Genomic DNA, 11,018 nt, shown 5'->3' with positions numbered 1-11,018 from the left:
GTAGGGATTTGGTAAGTGTACAAAAGAGGAATTTCACAAGGGTTGGTAGTGTCAATAGTACTATTGGTAGTGGGAATAGTAGCTTCTCACATGCAATTGTCATATCAAATCTCTTCCACACTCCAGACCTTCATCATGAAATCAAGCTAAATTTTCTCCTAGCAAGCACGCCATTGGTCATCCTTGTCTCCCTCCCTTGACTAAGCTTCAGCTAGCACCTTCTGGGACCTTCATCCTCTACTATATTTGTTTTTGTCCAAACTTTCGGGGTCTATTTTCTTTATTTGTTTTGGTTTGGATTGCATGGATCTGTTTCATGTTAAATTACAAGTTGGATTGACAGTAAAAAAAAAACAAATATTTAAAAAATTATAAATTATGACAGTTCTCAGAAAATCAAAATAGTATGATCAACATCAATCACGATTTTCAACAAAACTGTTGTAGAAGACACTACTAGAAATGTGTTTTTACGACAGCCATTCTACGACGGTTCTTTTGGAACCGCCTTAGAAAATGAGCCGATGACATTTTTAATTATCTTACTAAAAAAAGCCTTTTACGACGCACATTCTAAGACAGTTATTGAAAACTGCCTTAGAATGTGTGTTGGTCATAAAAATTACAATGGATTTTATTAAAAAACCGTCGTTATCTCAATTGAATTTAAAAGCCCTATGAGTGGTCCACGGTTCCTCACACGCACCAACCGTTGCCGTACATTTGTAACGCAACAAGAGGATACGATATTTCACACAGAGAGAGAGAAACTCCGTCTCCAGAGAGAGAAAGTCTGAGATCTGATCAAAACCGAGGTAACGCTAGCTCCAAACCTACTCTATGCTTCGTCACGAACCTTGCTTTCTTCTTCTTTGTTGATTCGCTTCTATTTTCTGGATTTAACTCGGTCGAAGTTCTAGGTTATTATTGTTCTTTCCCTGTGCGCGAGTCGTTGTTTTTCGTAAAACCTTAGGTTTCGAATTCTAGGGTTTGGTGAAGGTTTTAGGTTGAGGGAAAACGAATTAAGGTTTTTGGATGTATGGCTTTGGGGGCAATAGTTGGAGATGATGGAGCCAAAGAGAAGCAGAGGTACACCGAGAGTAAGGTTTACACTAGGAAAGCATTTAAAGGTCTGAAGAACAAAGGTAACGTCGTCAGCACCGTGAATGTTGTTCCTCCTCCTCCTCCTACCATTGTAGCTACTACCAACGGTGGCGATGATGGTTCTGCTACTGTTATTGATGTTGATTATAACAATAAGGATAATAGTACTATTGATAACGGTGATTTTAGGGCTAAGGATAATAATGCCTCTGTTTAGCCAGTGTCGGTGCCGAAGGATGGGAATTCAACTCTTTGCTAGTAGATATGGACGGGAACCATATTAAGGCCATAAGCATTTGCATGATAGGGGGCCAGTGGCTTCATCGGGTCTCACCTCTGCGAGAAGCTCATGTCGAAAACCCGTCATAGTGTCTTGGCCTTGGATTTCTACAATGACAAGATCAAACACCTCCTGGAACCCTGAAACGCTCCTTTGGATCGGTCGCATCCAATTACACCGCCTTAACATCAAGCACGATTCCCGACTCGAAGGCCTCATCAAAATCATAGATATGGTAACACTAAATATCATTACACTTCTCCCGAGTCAATTAGTTATTAGTTTCTTAGTACCTCTTTCCCTCACAATTCTGTCTTTGTTTCAGACCATTAATCTGGCTGCCAGTTGCACTCATAAGGATTACAACACGTGCCCTCTGTACACCATTTACAGCAACTTCATCGATGTGCTTCCTGTGGTGTGTCTTACTTTTACTTTACTCTCTCTCTCTCTCTCTCTCTCTCTCTATGTGTATCTTTTTTATTGTGAAAATTGGAATTGAGGATTAGGAGTTGGAATTTTGGTTTAGGTGAAGTATTGTATGGAAAACAACAAGCGTCTCATTCATTTCTCTACGTGTGAAGTCTATGGGAAAACGATTGGAAGCTTCCTCCCCAAAGATAGTCCTCTTCGTCAGGTGACCTTTCACTTTCGTTGGACCAAGTTACTACTATTGATCTATGCATAACCAGTGATGATTTCAAGTTTTACAATGCATCAAAGTTTTGTTATTGAGCAATCATGGATCTTTTTAAACCAACAGTTTTTGTCTCTCTTTGTGTGTGTTTTCCTTTTGTTGATGTTATTTATGCTTTGTGTTAGTGCTTAGCTCTACTGAGTTCTAAAAGATTGGCTAAGATTTTGTTAAAACATAAGCACTTAGACAATGAAGGAAAGCTGGAGTTGCTGCACATGATGTCCAACGTTATGTCAAAGAATAAGATCGGGCTGCACAATGCACAAGGCAAGATGAAATGTCAAATGAAGAATTGAAGCTGCAGGATTCACGATGTCGGATACAATGTCCAGGACATCCTGCCCGAAAATACTGGAGTTGCTAAAAGCATTGAAGCTGCAGGATCCACGATGTCGGATACGATGTCCAGGACATCTGGCCCGAAAATACTGGACATATAAATCTGTTATATCTTTAACAGATTATTGTGCAGTTAGCAAGAGATAAGATGATCTATCTTTAGGAACGAATTAAAAGATAATTAAAGTTCGAATTACAAACTAGAAGAGTTCGTTCAGGAATTAAAGATTAAAGATTAAAGATAAAAACTAAAAGATCAAACTGTATCTTTTAGTTCTTTAAGTGCAGATTTTCAGGAAGAAAGATAGATCTCATCCAGCACAAGAAGTTGCAGCCCAGATACGCTCACTGCTATATAAACACGAAGGCTGCACGAGTTCTGTACCAAGTCCGGGATTGAAGAGTTATTTTGTGAGTTTTGGGACTTGAGTGTTTTGTGAGCCACCTTGATGGTACCCTAACATCAAGTGTTGGACCTGAGTGTGTAGAGTTGATCTCTAGTGTGTAGAGTTGATCTCTAGTGTGTAGGGTTGATCCCTTTTGTTCAGAGTTGATCTCTGGTGTGTCTTTGATTTAATTGTAAACACGGGAGTGTGATTGAGAGGGAGTGAGCGGGGTTTCTCATATCTAAGAGTGGCTCTTAGGTAGAGATCGCACGGGTAGTGGTTAGGTGAGAAGGTTGTAAACAGTGGCTGTTAGACCTTGAACTAACACTATTTTAGTGGATTTCCTCCCTGGCTTGGTAGCCCCCAGATGTAGGTGAGGTTGCACCGAACTGGGTTAACAATTCTCTTGTGTTATTTACTTGTTTAATCTGTTCATACAGTCAAACACAATCTGCATGTTCTGAAGCGTGATGTCGTGACATCCTGTACGACATCTATCCCCAGTATCAGAATTTCACTTTGTTTTATTAAACGTTTTGAAAATAAGAAAGTAAAATGAATTGAACTTCTTGCATAAGCTAAAATGAATTGGACCTCGAGAGCTTATCATTTTAGTCAAGTGTTCTGTCTAATTTTTATTTATTTTATTTTTGCAGATTCTGATAGTGATAGTTCCTCAGCCTCTGGGTCTGATGCAGGGTCACCAAAAACCTGAATTCTTTTTGTTAGGTAGAATCACGACTTCCGAAACTTTATCTCGCTATATGTTGTGCTTTTATGTGTAGTATGCTCTGTCACACATTCTTTTATTGAAGAGAAGTCAGCTGGTGCAAATGTGAATTCTCTGAGAGGTTTTGAAGTAATTGATGACATCAAAACTAAAGTGGAGGCTGCTTGTCCCGGAGTTGTTTCTTGTGCAGATATTTTAGCTATTGCAGCCTGTGATTCCGTTGTTGCAATAAGTTTAATAAATATGAACAAATAAAATTCAAAATGATAAACATGTTGATATATAGATATACCAGTTGGCTTGTTACACTATGATTATAGAACATGTCTCGTTATAAAATGTACAAGAATTATAAATTTTTATAACACTATTTTTTTTCTGTCTTCATCTCATTATCTATATATCTTATCTCACTCATTTCTCTCTTCTCTTCCTATTTAGAAATTTAAAGTGTGTTGTGAGAATTTTGGTAATCTCATTATCTATATATCTTATCTCACACTTTTCTCTCTTCTCTTCCTATTTAGAAAGCGTGTTGTGAGAATTTTGGTAAGTAAAAATAGTATTACATACATGATTTTTTATTTAACTCTTTCGTTTAAAAAAGACTTATTTGAGCTTGAAGAAAGGAAGTGATTTGAAGGTAAAATCTCAATTGATTGATTTATATGTTCTTTGAGAGGTATTTTTGCAGCGGTACTTTTCACGTGCACAATCCTAGTTGGTTCGCAACATCTTAAATTTTCTAGATCTTATGGTCTATTTAAATTTGAAAATTTTGTTTGATATGTGACTTGGATAACAACACATCCACTATTTTAACATTACCTTATAGGATAAAACACTATTAGAATTTTTTTTACATCGGTTATTTATGACTTTCTACATCGGTTTTTAACCGATGTTGAAAGAACTGATGTTAGCGTAAAATTGACAACATCAGTTACTTAAATAACCGATGTTATATAATAAGAATTACATAAAAAATTGAATTTTGGTTTTGGTTTATATTATTAGTTCTAAAAATTTCTTATTGGCGAGCTACGACAATTGCACCTATCAAAGCAACTAAAAGGATTATTGAAATTAGTTCAAATGGAAGAAAAAAATTTGTTGAGTGACAACATCAGTTATTTAAATAACCGATGTTATATAATTAGAATTACACCAAAAAAAATGTATGAATGTTGACAGTTCACATCGGTTTTTATACAAAACCAATATTAACTTATACGTTAACATCGGTTTTCTATGAAAACCGATGTTAACTTCCAAATGTTAACATCGGTTTCAGTCAAAAACCGATGTTCGTGAATGTATGAATACATGATTTGATGATGCCAAAGAAGAATCAAACAAGGCCGCTTCAAAGGATAAGCATTTGCTTCAAGATTAATTCAAGATTGCTTCAACAAACAAAGCCTTATTTCAAGATTCACTAAAGATCAAGCCTTGCCTCAAAGCAAAGGGTTTCAAAGTCATGCAAGGCTATGATAATTGATTACCAGGAAGTGTAATCGATTACCAGAAGGGAAGAATGAAAAAAGTTGTTGAAAAGGGTTTTGAATTTGAATTTTGAACATGTAATCGATTACCATATGTTTGTAATCGATTACTAGCAACGAAACTCCTAAAATTCAAATTCAAAAGTCACGACCCTTCAAATTATAACTGTGTAATCGATTACACAAATATTGTAATCGATTACCAGTGGAGAGTTTTCAGAAAATCTGTCAACAGTCACATCTTTTGATTGGATTTGTGAATGACCATCAAAGGCCTATAAATAGGTGACTTGGGCACGAATTTTGAAGGCAGAGTTTTGCTTGTTCAAAATGTCTTATCCTCTCAAAAGGAAATGAGACAGATTCCAAGAGAACTTCATTGCCAAATGCTCTCTCAAAAGAAACTCTTGGGCAAACACTTGCAAATTCATTAAGAGTTTCTCCATGGACTTCAATTGTAATATCCTTCTCTTCAAGAGAGAATTCTTCTTTATTTCTTCTCATTCAAAGAGATTGATTAAGGGATTGAGGGTCTCTTAAGTTGTAAGGATTCCTGAACACAAGGGATGGGTTGTCCTTGTGTGGTTCAGACTTTGTAAACGGATTTTTACAAAGGGATTGAATAATCTCAAGTGGATTGCTTGAGTACTGGACGTAGGCACGGACTTTGCCGAACCAGTATAACAACTGTGTTTGCATTCTCTCTTCCATTATCTCATTTATTTTGTTGCAATCAATTTTGTCTTTCATGTTCAAAGAACATTATTAAATTGATTGCTGCTTCTTCTGCATTCTAAGCCTATCCCTCTTAAGTTATTGAGGCTGCTGGTCTAACAATGTTAACGTTTTGGATATTAACATCGGTTTTTATACGGAACCGATGTTAATATACACAAACAACATTGTTTTTTTTAAAACCGATGTTAACTTATACGTTAACATCGGTTTTTTGGAAAAACTGATGTTGTTTGTGTATATTAACATCGGTTTTTTAAATAACCGATGTTGTTATTAGGAATTTTTTTTAATACACTTTCTGTTTTTACAAAAAAAAAAACCCAAAATTTAACCTGTAAATTTCAAATCAGACCACACAGCACAACATATATCATTTGTATTCTACATTCAAACAGTTTTTAGCAGAAAGCTAGATAGTAAACTATCAATTGTAAAAAATCAATTGATAACTATGAATAAATAATTTATCAATAACTATTAATAAAGAATATTCAATGTTAAAATAAAATAGCAATTGTAAAAAATGTAAAGTAAGCTAGTAAACTAATTAAGGAACCTAAAATTACATAGTTCCCTAACATCCTAAGTTTGATTTTTAACTTTGAGATAATACTGTGCCCACTGGATGCGAAGTGTCTTCAATCTCTCTGCTTCCAATGGTCTAACATCATTAAAATACTACATGATCAAATAAAACATAAGTTAATAATGTAATACCAATGATAAGAAAATCAAATTTGTTTGAAATAAACAATTACCGTTTCCAAGTTATTCCTGAAACTTCCTAAGATTATAGTGGACATCCAATGCATCACGTAATAGCCACACTTAGTGCTTCCTTTTTGTCTATTACACTAAATACATAATGAAATTTGGATATTAAACGTTAACTACAATTAGTATACACACACATAAAATATATATAAGTAAACGTTTTATTTAAATCACGTACCTTAACAACAATCCACCTTGCAGGAGCCTTCTATTTAGGTTGTGGAGTATCATCAAGTCCTTTCAAAGCACTCTTGAATACAAGGAACATTAAAATATTGATGTTGTTGAGTAATGCTAATGCAAATGTACGTATTGAAAAATAACACTGGCCTGTTAATTATTCCTTTAAGGCAGTTGTTTGACCTGTTATGCAAGGAACAAAACCAGACAACTAGATTTTCCTTAGGCAAAATGACGACCATTTGCCAGTGTGCGCTGCAGAGGAGACCAATATGGGTTATTGTAGTATTACACATTATTTAAATTCAGTTGTTCAGTTTTACTTACCCATTCAGGTAGGCTCCAAGGTAGACATCTCGTTTTGAACTCTGCATCCAACTCTTCATGTAACTTTTTGATTCAAATTGCGATTGTCTATATCTCTGAATGGACTATGGCTCGAGGAATCCATACACATCGGAATTCCCCGATCGCATACTTGTCTCAGTCAGATGCCTATTGTTGTTAACACAAAGTTAATTATGTATGAATTTAAAACAATAACTTAGGTAATTAACAATAATCTAAATTGACTTACAGAATCCACAACTGTATAACAGATATGCTGAGACATTGATCTCCGTGTGCAATTTCAGATAGATCTTCGTGCTTTATGTACAACGGGAAGTGTTCATTAAACACCCCGAACACGGTAGCATCCCACATAACCTGTAGAGGCTTCAAAAAAAGTTGTGGGATGGTCAATGTCATCAAATATAGAGGATCATGTACCTGAGGATCCGGCCCATCTATAGGTTTTGCTGGAGACACAACTGCCTGTTTATCCAACATAGTTAATTAGCATAATTTAATCACAGTGAACAATTCAATTGAAAAAAAGAAGCATATAATGAGAGTAAAATACTTGTTCTGATAAACGCTTCATGAGAAGTGTCAGCCAAACAAGGAAGGTGTTAAGTGTCTGCCCCACTAAAATAACCTCGTCAGTGGGTACAGGAACGAGAGCCTCTGCATCTTTAACCTCGTGAACACCAACCTTCACTTGGCCATGCAATAAAGGGATGTTCTGAACCGCTGTGGATCCCTCATAAACTCTTCCTAGGGCAACCAGGCGAGAAAAATTTTCTTCGATGTACAACCCACATTTGTCTGAGTCACCTGTCTTTGGATCGATCGGTGAGGGATCAATACAACTCCCCTTTGTGCTAACATGAGCAGCTGAGGGACCAACCTCAGGCTCTAGGGGTAGTGCAAGTCCCTGTGATTGCATCTGTGACTGAAAGTATTTATTTTGTGAATGACTAAAGAAATATATCTGTCATGTCCATGGAGGACAAAGGAACCCTGTGATGCCTGCTCCTCCAAAGAATCTTGTACATAACAGATATATTTCTTTAGTCATTCACAAAATAAACAAACATAATTACGATTTTTGATTGAAAATCACTTACAATCTTCTCAGCAATTTCCTTTGCTACCTCAGACGTCATTTGCCCAGTTTTCTTGGTGCAGGTCATCTTCCACTTCACATGTCGTCTGATGGGAGATGGAGGGTCAATCATAGCCTCAGTGCTTCCGGATTGAGCAGCTTCCTCCAGTTTTTTCTTTGTCTTCTCAACCATCAGCTTTTGTTCTAAATATTCATAACCCCCACGAGACAACACGTGGGGGGCGGTGTTTAGCTTCTGGATAACCTGTGCCTTTTTCTGCACATTCTGCAAAAAATCGAACATTAATGAAACTCATTATTACAATGTATTATAAGAATTAAATTTTTAGTGGAAAACAATTAAAATGACAAAGTACATACCTCCCATGAGGGGTCTCTGTGGATCTGACAAAACTGGGCCCATTTCTCCTTGCTAATGTCGTATTTTTCACAAACAGTGCATCCACACTGTCCTTGTCGGCTACAAGTGTCCATTTCCTGGTCAAATCAGATTTAAACTGTCTCCACCGCTCCTCGGCAGTCTAAAGTATTTTCTTCTTTGTCCTACTGGCAGATGCTTCAGGGATATCAAATTCAGCCTTGCCAACAATAAATTAGGTTTTATTGTTAGTAAATTTAAAATTTCGACTAATAAAGAAAATGAAAGATGAAAACTAAAATACCTGAATATCCTGTAAATCATGAAGATTTTGATGATATCAAGAAGAATTTGCTTGAGAAAGAGGGAGATGTAAATCATGCAAGCTTTGATGGTGTCGAGAAGAAATCACATGTTTGTCATCATCAAAAAGGGGGAGAATGTGAATGTATGTATACATGATTTTGATGATGTCAAAGAAGAATCTAACAAGGCTGCTTCAAATGATAAGCATTTGCTTCAAGAATAATTCAAGATTGCTTCAACAAACAAAGCCTTGTTTCAAGATTCACTAAAGACCAAGCCTTGCCTTAAAACAATGTGCTTTCAAGACATGCAAGGCTCTGGTAATCGATTACCAGGAAGTGTAATCGATTACCAGAAGACAGGGTTGAGAAATAGCTGTTGAAAAAGGTTTTGAATTTGAATTTTCAACATATAATCGATTACCATATGTCTGTAATCGATTACCAGCAACGAAACTTTGGAAATTCAAATTCAAAAGTCATAACCCTTCAAATTATAACTGTGTAATCGATTACACAAACATTGTAATCGATTACCAGTGGAAAGTTTTCAGAAAATCTGCCAACAGTCACATCTTTTCATTAGATTTGTGAATGGTCATCAAAGGCCTATAAATAGGTGACTTGGGCACGAATTTTAGACAGAGAGTATTTTTGGTCCAAAATGTCTTATCCTCTCAAAAGACAATGAGAGAGATTCCAAAAGAACTTCATTGTCAAATGCTCTCTCAAAAGAAATCCTTGACCAAACACTTGCAAAATCTATAAGGATTCTTACATGATTTTCATTGTAATATTCTTCTCTTGAAGAGAGAATTCTTCTTCTATTCTTCTTATTCAATGAGATTGGTTAAGAGACTGTGAGTCTCTTGTTGTAAAGCATATGAACACAAGGGATGGGTTGTCCCTGTGTGGTTCAGACTTTGTAAAGGATTTTACAAAGATAGTGGAAATCTCAAGTGGGTTGCTTGAGTACTGGACGTAGGCACGGGTTGTGGCCGAACCAGTATAAAACTGTGTTTGCATTCTCTCTTCCCTTATCTTATTTATTTTGTTGCAATCAATTGTGTCTTGCATGTTTAAAGAACATTGTTAAATTGATTGTTGTTGCTTCTTCTATATTCTAAGCCTATCCCTCTTAAGATTATTGAGGCCACAAGGTCCAACATATCCTCCCATATCAAATCCTTCTAAGTGGCAGGGACTTCCTTCAAAGTCTCGTATGTCACGTCGACCTTATCACGAGCGGTAATCCCTAAATATGTTCTTAATTTCTTCTTGTGGGGATCGTCGGCGTTCCCGGTCACAGGATTGACGTGGACCACCGGTCTCTCTGCCCCAGGTGGTCTAGTGGCCAAGGATCATGGCCGTGTGGCTTTGCATGTCCGCTTCAAGGTAGATAGAGACTTTGATGCTACTGCATGAGGAAGAGGAGGAAGAGGCGAGGCAGGTGGAGTAGCCATGGGCCTGCAAAGAAAAAAACTTGAGTTAGTTAACATTATCAAAAAAATGAATCATTTATGTAAATGAATGTAGTTAAATGAAATACATAACTAAAGAAAATTACATAGACGATGTTAATAAATTCTCCATTTTGATCATTACGATTAGCATGAACGTCGTCAGCTTCTTCTTCTCCGACGACGTTAGGAGTCATTTGTGTGGACAAAGGACTAACATAACTATGAATGTATGAATCATCATCTTCTACATTAACACCAATTGGTTTCCCGTGTAGAACCACAGACCACCTTTCATCACAAGGGTCTTGCACATAAAATACATGTTTAGCTTGTTCTGCCATGATGAAAAGGTCATTTTGGTAAGCTAGTTTCTTTAGGTCTACCAATGTAAATCCTACATCATCGGTCTGCACACCGGTGTTGCTATCAACCCATTTACATTTGAAAACACAAACAATAAATTTGACATAGTTATGCTCCCAAATTTCATCAATGAACCCAAAGTAAGGGATGGAAGCTACACAGGGATTGTCATCATGTACACTTGCAAAGTGTTGAGATGCAGCCCTTGGGGTGATCCTGCTGTTTTGCATTGTACTTTTCTCGTCTTGTGCTTTTGTATAAAAGGAATACTTGTTTATGTCGTATCCTTGGCAAGTTATAACATTTCTTTTAGGCCCATCTGCTAGCTTTCTTAATGTTTCAGAAG

Source organism: Glycine soja, chromosome 15 (genome assembly GCF_004193775.1).
Source record: "Glycine soja cultivar W05 chromosome 15, ASM419377v2, whole genome shotgun sequence".
NCBI classification, from domain to species: domain Eukaryota; kingdom Viridiplantae; phylum Streptophyta; class Magnoliopsida; order Fabales; family Fabaceae; genus Glycine; species Glycine soja.
The sequence above is the reverse complement of the archived record's forward strand: the minus strand, read 5'-3'. Positions refer to the sequence as shown.